Here is an 11916-nt window from a genome sequence, read left to right as displayed (position 1 = left end):
AAGGAAAAATGGTTTCCCACAGTGTGCGCTTGGGTGTGTTTCATAAAGGCCATACCAGAGTTCCAGAAATTTTCTTTGTCTTTTAAGTATGCCTTGGGAAATGGGCTAGGGCTGAGCACTAGATTTCCCTCATTGGATTTCTACTGGTGAGTAGTGCAACGGATAGTCTTACCCATGGCATATTGTGAAGCATTCGTTTCGAGTTAGGGTTGCCAACTTTTCTACCTGTTGCTGCAGGTGGGCATTTAGCCGCAGCTAAGCAAGCAGATAGGGACGCAGGTGGCGCTGTGGGTTAAAGCCTCAGCGCCTAGGACTTGCCGATCGAAAGGTCGGCGGTTCGAATCCCTGCGGCGGGGTGCGCTCCCGCTGCTCGGTCCCAGCGCCTGCCAACCTAGCAGTTCGAAAGCACCTCCGGGTGCAAGTAGATAATTAGGGACCGCTTACCAGCGGGAAGGTAAACGGCTTTTCCGTGTGCGGCTCTGGCTCGCCAGAGCAGCTTTGTCACGCTGGCCACGTGACCCGGAAGTGTCTCCGGACAGCGCTGGCCCCTGGCCTCTTAAGTGAGATGGGCGCACAACCCCAGAGTCTGTCAAGACTGGCCCGTACGGGCAGGGGTACCTTTACCTTTAAGCAAGCAGATATCAGCAGGGGGAAATCTGCAATGCTCCCCTGCTGATGTCTGTACATCTTAAGTGGCTGTTTAAAGGTACAGGAACAAGCCTGGTTGGTTCAGTGCCTCCCCTCCCCGCCAATTAGTTGGCACCTCTATTTTGCCCAGTGCTTCTCATCTGTATCTTTTCTACCCCACCATTTCATAAGTACCCAGCGTATTTTGAGTGTGTTTCTTCTCAATGACTTTTCTTTCTCTCTTATTCAGCTTCTGCTTGCCCTGTGCTGCTGCCTTTTTGACTGCCCCCCCCAACAAATAAAACAACCCACAAAATCTTCTGAGTTGTGCACTGACATGTGCAAGGTGACTGTGTCTGTGAGCAGATGAAGAGGGAAACCTGGGGAGTTGGTTGGATGGTTACTGTTGTGTATTGAGTCAAAGGATTTTATATCTGTATTATTATTGTCTGTATTGCATTAGGGTAAAGTAACTGCCTTTTGGTTCCAGAGGGTACAGCTACTATTGGTTCATTTAAGCTGCTGTATTTGGATCCTCTGTCTTATTGGTTTCCTCCAAAAGGCAGGACTGTGATTGCCTGATATTGTTCCCTCCAAAATGTATCCTTTCTAGCTTGTTCCCTGTCCCTATAAATGTAGCTCTCCCCTCCTCAAGTCTCAGTCTTGTTTGCTTTAATAAAGAAGTGTTACTAGAGAACTGTCTCCAGCATATTATGTCAAGAGAGCTGAAATCACAAACCCCACATCACAACAGTTACTGCAGAGCCATAGTCGCCAGGAGACTTCCCCCCCACTGTCCAATGGCTGGGATGGGGAATCTGGAGTCCTCCAAATGTTGTTGGACTACAACTCCAATCATCCCTGACCATTAGCAATGCTGGCTGGGGCTGATAGGAGTTGGAAGGCCCCCCCCAAAAAAAAATCTGGAGGGCCACAAATTCTGAGATCTTTCCCCATTTTCATATTGTTTAACATCTACATGAAACCACTAGAAGTTATTCAGCCTTCACAACTCACCCACCAAGCCTCTGTGCAGAGGAAGTTCTGTAACTTTGGTGCCGCAAAAGAAAAAACCGGGTCCCAGCCCATCATTCCTCTGATGGTGGTGGGATGCATAGTAGAGCCTCTGATGTTGAGTACAATGGGTGGACAGGATTCAGTGGGAAGAGGGACTCCTTCAAACCATTTGGTGCTTTTAAGGTCAGAACCAGCACTTTGAATTGTGTCTGGAAATGAGTTAGAAGCTGGTGCAGATGACACTAGGGTGTGGCTAAGGCTGATGGAACAATACACAAAGTGGGCTCTAGAAACCAACCTGGCCACCCCATTACGTTGTGGAAAATGCTTCTCACGCTTCCTACATTTCTGTGTCTCAAGCTGCCATTAAAAGTTTTGAAACAGGGCCAGGAAAATAGTGGCAATTCTTGCTCACCCACACAAAGAGAGGTGAAGGAATCTGAAGGCTTCAGGCTAGGATGACCACTTGACCAATTCCAGAAGCTCAAACAGTGGTCATAGACATAGGAAGGCTGCAATGCTGAACCTACTTGCTGAGAGGCAAATTTCCCTGATGTTAGTGGGACATATTTCTAAGCAAACGTGCCTAGGATTGCGTTGCCAGGCCCTTCTGCCTCACAGCAGCCCTGGCAAATATCCCAATCTGGGAAGAAAAGAAGAAGCAGGCCAGTGGGTAGAGGTGATACAGATCTCCAAAATCATGAATGGTGGGGAGAAAGTCGATAGAGAGGAATGTTTCTCATTGCAAACAACAGGCAGGGCCAGCATCAAAGCTTGGTCTGGTTGGGCCCCTGCCAAGGGCCCATATCTGAGCAGGAGCACCATTGAGAAGACTCAGCCCACTGGACTTGGTCTTCTCCATTGCAACCTCTTGTTTACTTGCCCCTCACTCTTGCTACCAAACAACAGCTGGGGGGAGGAGCTAACCACTGGACCTGCTTGCTCAGTGGCTGCACCTGGCAAGAAGTGGTGAGGGAGAGGAGCAGCAACAGCTAGCAACAATGGCAAGAAGGGGATAGGCTGATGGATGGGACCTGCTGAGGGTGTCTTGCCTAAAGCCTCCCCCCCCCCAACTTCCATCCCCCAATGCTGGCACTGACAGCAGGACTTCATAGGCAGGAGATCAGGCTTCACCAGTCATGAAACTGTGGAGCTGGAGAGACCCAAAGGGTCATCTCCCAACCCCCTGCAAAACAGCCTCAGCCGAGTTGTAGTCCAGAATATCTAGAGGGCACCAGGTTGGCAAAAGATGCAGTTGATTCAGAAGAAGAAACAAACAAGTTCTTATTTGAACTTTGCATTTTATCTTTTGTTTTTATGCTGTGAACTGCCCTGAGGTTGTTGGATGAAGGGCGGTGTACAAATTTAAGAAATAAAATAACTAAATAAATAATTAGCTTGTAGAATTTTCTGCCACAAGATTTTCTGATCACCTCTAGCCCAGACGGCTTTAACAAAATAAAACAAAAATTGGACAAAATGCTGGAGGATAATTCTATTCCAAATAGATCTTCCTTGCTCAAAGGTAGTATACCTGATACCAAATGCTGAGGACAAAGCATTGGGAATGGCTGTTTGCCTTTGTGCCCTGTCTGTGGGCTTTATCTGGTCAGCCAAGAGTGGAAAGAGACTTCTGGACTAGATGGCCCCACATCTGCTCCAACAGCTTTGTTCTTGCGTTTTTAACCCTGACCTGTAGTCCCTGCAGTGTACAGCCTACATCCCTTACCTGCTTGGTGCTGTGAGGGTTAAAGGAAAGCAATGAGGCAGGAAGCAGTTACATGGGGGAGAAAATGCAAAACCCCCAAGCCTGCCTCTCACTTTTCCCGCTCTGCACCTGCAGTGTGGGTGCTTATCAGATCAAAAGGCAAACCACAGTTCCCATGTCACTCGCAGGTGCGGCGCCTGCCTGCTGGCGCCTTCTTTCTCTCCATGCTTTTGACACCTGAACTCTGCTCCTGCAGAAGGAGGTGGCTTGTCCGTTTAACATCTCATTTTTGAGACAACCAGAGAATAAAGGTCCAGGTTGAAGGTGGCAGCAGGGGTGGGGTTGGGGAGAGGGGAGGAGGGAGAGGGAAGCAAACAAACGTTGAGCTCTTGAATTTCAAGTAAGAAATGCCTTAAATCAGAGAGTGGCCCTGCAGATGTTTTAAAGCACAATGATGAGAACAGTTGAAAACAACTTACAGTCACAGAAAGAAGGTGCATCATAAAACCTCTTCCCCCCCCCCTCAGGTGTCAAAAGCCAGAGTAAATAGGAGGCCTTGGCCACAGCCAGGCTGCCAGTGGTATGAATGATAGAACTCGTAATCCAACAACATCTAGAGAGCCACAGGATCTCCATCCCCAATGGCTATGCCAGTGAGCTGAGCTCTAGAATTAGGGTTGCTAACTCTTAAAATAAAAAATAGCTAAGGAGAAGGACTTGTGGCTGCTGGGAAGGTCTGTGCCAAAGGCCAGAGAGCCCTGATCATTCGTTCATTTTTGCAAGTCTGGGGCAGAGTGGCCAGAGCATTGGACAGGCTCCAATTCCCACTTAGCTATGAAGCTCACTGAGCCACTTGCTCCTTCTGAGCCCAACTTAACTCACAGGGCTGCTGTTGCAGCAATAAAATGGGGAGGAGGGAACCTGAACTCCTTGTGGTAGATTATTGGGGGTGAGCTTGAGAGAGGAACCCAGTTCACAAGCTGCCATACATTTGGAGTACATTTAAAGCACATACCACTCTCCCATAGAATCCCAGGAACCATAGCTTGTTAAGGGTTCTAGGAACTGTGGCACTGTGAAGGGCACAATTCTTTGGGGGAAGGAATGTGCTTTAAATGTCTGGTATGGCTCTGGTTGGTAGATCATGCAGTGGGAGTGAGGGTTTGACTGAAAAACAAAGTAGATCTAACAAGCCTGATATTTGCCTGTCCCTGGGTCTGGGATGCCAACAAATCCCTCCTGAGAGACCTATTCTTTAACTGGTGCATTCAATACTGCCTGTCCAAAATTCTCAGTGATGGTAGCTATGAAAAATCCTGTGAAATATTGTGCACCTTGCTGGTTGAAACTAAATGTCTGATTCATATCTACTGGTGGGTGGATGTTGAGGGAAGGAGGGGGATACAACATTTCAACCTGCCAGCTCTTCAAAAGGAGCGATGTCACTGAACAAGTTGTCAGGGAGTCAAACTGGGGGTGCTTGAGGGGGTATACTCTGAGAAAGAGCAACAACTTTCTCTCCCGCATCCCATCTCTTCCCCACTCCAGTCACTTGCCAGGGGAGGGAGAATGCAACACCTTATCATAGAGTCATAGAATCATAGAATCATAGAGTTGGAAGAGACCACAAGGGCCATCGAGTCCAACCCCCTGCCAATCATGGGTGTAGCCAGGGGGTGCGGGGGGGGCAGCTGCCCCACTAAATCAAGTAAATAAATAAAAATACTGAACTCAGTTGTGTCACAGATATCTTGGTTTTGCCCCCCCCCCAACATAAAGCCTGACACCCCCTAAAATAATTCCTGGCTCCACCCAGGCACCTTATGTATTTCTTTTTCACTGTGGGAAGAACATCTATGAATTTTGGCTCTGGGACAGCTAGATATATTTCAGAAGCCAGGAGAGAGAAGCTGTGAAGGGGCCAGGCAGAATGACAGGCCTGGGGAGAAATGGGGCCAAAGATGATCCTGTTGTACAAACAAAAGCTATGGCTTGACATTGATGTCTTCTTCATTGCTACAGCTCATATCCTCTCCCTCCAAACTCTGGTGCATCAATCAAAATTGGGAAGGATAAAAGAGAAGCACGGCAGAGACTCAGTGTCTGCTCAACTTTCTCCATTAATGAACCATGGCTTGGCTGCTTTGGGAACACCACTAGATTGTGACTTTGGAACTCGCCTCAGGCAGCAGCATTGAGTGGTTTGCCAGTGCCCGGGGGGGCATGTGGGCACTGGGGGGCACAGAGCGCAGGGTGAAGCCTGCTGTGCCACCCCAGCCCTTGCTGCCACCGTCAGAGCAACCCCCCACCCGAGCCAAGTGGACTTCCTGACTCCTCTCTAGCATTGGGACTGTGTGCACTATCAGACTTATTTCCTGGTATGCTGAGGTTCAGGCCTACTGCCCCATATATGGCTTGGCTTTCACCGTGTTGACCTCTGTAATGAAGTAAGCTCTGGGTCTTGCCTTCTGACCATATGATGCCCAAAGCACCCCAGTTTCAGACCTCCCCTGCACTCCGCTGAGTAATTGTGGCATCTTGGTTAACATGTGTCCTAAATTTCAACTTTCTGGGTCAGGCAGATGGTCTGAAAAAATAACTGACATACACTTCAGTTCCTTTGTTTTAAGTAATGATGAATAATAGTGTTGAGCAGCAAACTCCCTTCAACCCAGAATCGAATTGGCAATTATGAATATTTGGAGTATGAAATAATTGTCTGGGTTTTTTGCACACCGCCCTCCCTACAATGCTGCCTGGGGCATGTAGCATGGAGGCAGCATGTTGCCTAGGATCACTCATTGAGCACCCAAGTCCTAAAATGGGAGGCTCATCCCCACCCCCTGCAAAATGAATGACATAAGCGAGCCTCTATGAAGCTAATGCACAAGAATCTTTTCCTTGGTGGAGTAAGCAAGATTTGGGGCATCTCCCTGACCCACATACTCAGGGCTTTGGCCCAGGGGTAGGCAACCTAAGGCCCGTGGGCTGGGTGTGGCCCATTCACCTTCTCAATCCAGCCCACGGATGGTCCAGGAATCAGCGTGTTTTGACATGAGTAGAATGTGTGCTTTTATTTAAAATGCATCTCTGGGTTATTTGTGGGGCACAGGAATTCGTTCATTTTTTTCCTTCAAAACATAGTGAACGTGCCCATGGCTGAAAAAGGCTGCTGACCCCTGCTTTGGCCTCATCTGCTCGGTTGTGGGTCTTTTGCTTAGCTAGGGCAGGACCCCACCTATCCTAGGGTTGGGATTTAGCCATCTTCCCGGTTGCGGCTGGAGTAAAAAGTGGGTGGGGCCAAAGGTGGGCAGGGGCAGCCCTTTCTTTCCATTTATTTCTCTTTCCTGCCCTCTTTGCTAACCCCCTTCCCTGCTCCTTGTCACCCAAATGAAACCAAGCAGATGGCTCTGTGCACCCACAGATCCCGTCATGATTCAATTGCTTGCACGCTGGCAAAGCATGATCTGGGGCCACACCTGATTTTTCTCCCCAAATTTTGAATTTCCTTGACCAACTGCAACACACTGTTCAGTGAGTGACATACTCCTTTTAAAAAGTTCTAGCTTAAGAAAATAAGAAGAGCCTTGCTGTGTCAGGCCAGGTATTGATCCTGTGCACCATCCTGCCCTCGCAGTGCTTGGGGGAAGCACACAAGCAGGACAGGAGCGCAACAGCCTTCTCTCCAGTTGGGATTCCTAACAAATGTTAGTCAAATCAACTACAGTTTAATCTAGGGGTTAAATCACTCAACTTGTAATTGGTATTGTAAGGGTGATTTAGTGGAGTGTTTGGCTAGAACAGGAGAGGACTTGGGTTCACATCCCTCCTCTGGCATGAAGCTTTTTCACCTGTTGTTCTCCAGCCAAGGATGATGTGGCATCCAGCCAGGTAAGGTGAGAAAAGGCCCACCCTTGGTCTGTATGGCAACAGAGAACCCTCTTTGGACATGTAAATGGAAGCTCTTAACTGGCCAGTATCTTACAAAGAGACTTGTCTGATCCATTCAGTGTAGATTCTAACCTCACTTGATATAGGATCAAAGGCCTGGAAGGGATCCACAGATGTCATCCTGACTGACCCTGCAAACCAAAACAATTACCACATTTTTTGCCCTATAGGACGCACTCTTTCCCCTCCAAAAATGAAGGGGAAATCTGTGTGCATCCTATGGGGCGAATACAGGCTTTCGCTGAAGCTTGGAGAGTGAGAGGGGTCGGTGTGCACCGATCCCTCTCGCTCTCCAGGCTTCAGGAAGCTATCAGCAAGCCTGGGGAGCCTGCGGATAGCAGCCTGCTGCACGGAGCACGGGGCGCACTGAAGCAGAGCGCCCCGCACTTTGGGCAGACATCGGGCAGCCCCACAAGCTCGGGGGACAGCGGGGAGGTGCAGCGCCGCCATCCTGCTGTTCCTCGACCTGGTTTGGAGGCTGGCGCTGGGGAGAAGCGTGCTCGGGGCCCCACAAGCTCGGGGGACAGCGGGGAGGCAGAGCGCTGCCATACCGGTGTTCCCCGACCTGGTTTGGATTCCCAACCTGGTTTGGGGGGGGGAATAAAGGGAATTTTTTCCCCTTTATTTCCCCCCCAAAAAACTAGGTGCGTCCTATGGGCCTGTGTGTCTTATGGGACAAAAAATACGGTATATACATGCCTATTTTAAAATAAGTCCCATCAACTGCAGTGCTCCCAAGTGAGTGAGTATAGGATTGTAGCCTTGGGCTAGTCATTCTCTGCCATTCAACATCCTTGGTGGAAAGCGGAGGGATATAAATATAATAAAATACATAAATGATAAAACAAACTCTCTTCTGAGCATTGGTAGAGCATGAAACTCTTAATCTCAGGGATGTGGGTTCAAGCCCCATGTTGGGCAAAGAGATTCCTGCGCTGCAGTGGGGGGAGGGGGGCTAGACCAGATTACCCTTGGGGACCCTTCCAAATCTACAATTCTGTGATGCTACATAGGAGCAATGGCTACCAGCTTTAGCGTGCTTACTAGGATAAATGAACATAGGTTTGCAATATTCTTGTCTTAAAGTACAAGCAGAGAAAGAGTTTCAATGGGCCTTACTCCCAGGTGAGGGTGTGGGGGGCTATAGTGTTTAATGTAGGCAGCCAGGGCTCCTCCGGATGACAAGGTCTTTTTGCACCAGGTCAGTGAGGACCACTTGCTTTTTTAAATTCTCCCATACATACAGAACTCCCTGTGCACTTTTGGACTGTATCTGTAGATTTCCCCCGCTGTGTCAAATAACTGGGGTCAAATAAGTGCTGTTTACTTTTTATAATACATGGAAGATGGATCTCCCTCAGGAGATTCTGGACTCTCCATCCTTAGAGGTTTCTAAGCAGAGCTTGGATGGCCATCTGTCAGGGATGCTTTAGCTGAGTTTCCACCATTGCAGGGGGTTGCACTAGGAAGATGGATGAGCTTCGGGGTCCCTTCCAGCTCCATGATTCTATGTTTTTCTGCTTCAACAATATTTCACTATGGTCCTATCATTTTAAGTAATCGTATTAAGATTATAAATAAAACGTTCTATTTACAAAAAAAATAATTATATAGCTACCTTTCTACTGGTAGGATGGGGGGAGCATGAACGTAGCCAGGATTTTTGTTAGGGAGGGCAGAACCTCATATTTGTATTGATTTTTATTGATTTGTACTTATGGGGAGGAGCTGCCCCCCCCCTTAGCTACACCCATGAGGGGTACAGGAAAGAAACAAGGTCAGAAGAGGGCCATGGTTGGGAAAAGGTTAGGAAACACTGGATTACCCTGTGGATCTTGTTCTGTCTATTCATGCCAGTAGCTCATTGGTGTGGGTGGCACCTGTACTGATAGGATCTTGCGCTCATGTGATTGGGTGCATGAAAGCTGTATGCTCCCAATAGGATTGTGACATACCAGACCAATATTCCTTGCATTGCATGATACTCTGGTCTCCTTTATAAAAACAACACCAAAACAAATGATTAAATTTTATTTTGGCTCCACTTGCCACACCTACTGTACTTGTTTGAGACCATTTCATGCATCTGATGATGTAGGGTTGTCATATTTCAAAAAGTGAAAAATGGAGCTAGTTTTAAGAAAATTCTCCAAAATGTAGACTCCTGACATCAGCTGCCATATGTCTGGATTTCCCCAGACATTTTTAGCTATTTCTGCCCAGACATGGCTTCCGACTGCAGTATTCCAGCTGCGTCTGGGAAATCCCGGGCGTATGGCAACCCCTGATAATGTGGTCTTTGGCTCACAGAAGCTTATGTGACACAACACATTTGCTGCATCATGCAACTTAGAATCATAGAATCATAGAAGAGTTGGAAGAGACCACAAGGGCCATCGAGTCCAACCCCCTGCCAAGCAGGAAACACCAACTTCTTGTTGATTCAGTGTGAGGGGAAGGTGGACGAGTCCAGCTCTACTGTTTGGCAGGGTGAGGTGACTCTCTCTCTCTCTCTCTCTCTCTCTCTCTCTCTCTCTCTCTCTCTCTCGTCATGGCTCTTTATTGGTTTCATTAGATATTACATCTATTCCATTCATCATCAACAAATATCATAGAGTACAGAAAAGAATAAATCATGAAGAAACACCTCTACTTATTAAAAATATTCAACACCATGTATCTCTGTAACTTTAAATCATAAATAAATAATCATCTATTTTTCTAATGTGACTTGCGTCTACTTCACTGCAGGACCTTTCTTTCTTTTTTAACTGCATCCTTTTTCACCTTATCAATCACCATCATCAAATAAAATACATTATCCATCTTTCATGCAATTTGCAAAAATTAAATGAAGCACACTAAAGATTTTATTTGGGAGCAATGTTTTTTAAAGTACCCTCTATAGCGCTCCCACTCATTTATAAACTTTTCGTTTATTTGATTCCTGATTATTTCTGTCATCTTTGCAAGTTCCAAATACTCAAAGAGTTTTATCTGCCATTCTTCTCTCGTTGGAGTTTTCTCTCCCTTCCAGTCCTTAGCAATCAACATTCTCGCTGTTGTTGTTGTGTACAGGACTACCCTTCTCTTATTGCAAATGTTTGAAAAAAATTTAAAATTCCTCACCACATGTGTTACATTGTTCCCTCAGCCTGTTTGCACCTCCAGCATACGTTTAAATGTGTTTTGTACATTTTTGCCAATTTGCTGGGGGTCATGCGCCATCTATAAAACATTTTCATGAAGTTTACCTTTAGTGTGTAACAAACAATAAACTTTAGAAATTTAGTCCATAATTTTCCCCAAGCATCCATCTGAATGGTATACCCAAAATCCTTTGACCATTTAATCATTGCTTCCTTGAATTCTTCCTCTTTTACTTCCCAATCTAGCAGGAGTCTATACATTCTAGATAGTTTCCTTTTATTTTGTATTAAGTCTTTTCCCAACCTTAAAACTTCTGTCGCAAATCTTTTTCTTCTATCTAATTTTAAAATGTCATTTATTTGATGGTACTGCAGCCAATCCATGAAATGATGTCTGATTTCTTCAAACTTTCTCTATTTTAATTGGTTTTCTTCCTCCTCTAATATTTCTTTATAGGTTGCCCAGTCCCTCCCCCATATTTTTCCTCTTTACTGAAATTGCCTCTAGGGGTATAACCACCAAGGTGTTTTTTGTTCTAATAGGTTTTTACACCTATCCCACACTGTATATAATGATTTCCTTATTATATGATTCAGAAAGCTCCTGTGTACTTTGACTTTTTCATAGCCTATGTAAGCATGCCATCCAAATCTATTGTCCCATCCCTCCAAATTCAATAAATCTGTATTCTGCAAGATTATCCACTCTTTTATCCAACATAGGCAGGATGCTTCATAGTAAAGTTTCAAGTCTGGCAATGCAAAGCCCCCCTCTATCCTTAATATCAGTTAATAATTTATGCTTTATTTTGGGTTTCCCCCCCTGCCAAATAAAATTTGATAAATCCCTCTGTCATTCCTTGTGACCCCCTCAATGCAGCTGATTTTGTGTAGGCAGAAAAGGTAGCAAATAGATCATTCTTTATTTAACTTTCTCCCTTTTACCCCTTTTACTCCCTGGGACCGTTGCTTGTGAGGTTTTCTGCCTCAGACGCCCCAGGCCTTGGGTACTGGGCAGCTTCAGCTCTTGACTCTGGGAAGCTCTTTTGGTTGAACTCTCTGATTTAGAGGCCTGATCAGAGCAAATAACTGTGGTGCAGTTTGTGATGATAAAAGTGGCAGCTAATGTATGTGGGATTATAGGGGAACATATGAGCTGGCAAGAAGGATCGCAATTTATTTGGCTGGCTCCTTTCGAGAGAATGCCGGAGCCTTAAGTGAATTTCCATTCCTGGGTTTGGGGATTTGGCACAAGGACACCGGGGGATTGCAGCAGCCCTCACTCAGGCTTTGCATAGTTGCTTTGTGGTATGATGATGATGATGATGATGGTGGTGATGATTATTCCGTCTGTGTGTATAAGTGAATCCAGAAAAGAAATGGGACTTAGCAAAGCCAGGGATTGTTGAGATTTCCCTTTTCTGGATAGGACTTTGGCCAGACAAAACAAAAAACTCTTTTCTC

This window comes from Podarcis gaigeae (assembly GCF_964106915.1).
Source record: "Podarcis gaigeae genome assembly, chromosome: 2".
Lineage (NCBI taxonomy): Eukaryota > Metazoa > Chordata > Lepidosauria > Squamata > Lacertidae > Podarcis > Podarcis gaigeae.
Note: the sequence above shows the minus strand (reverse complement) of the source record.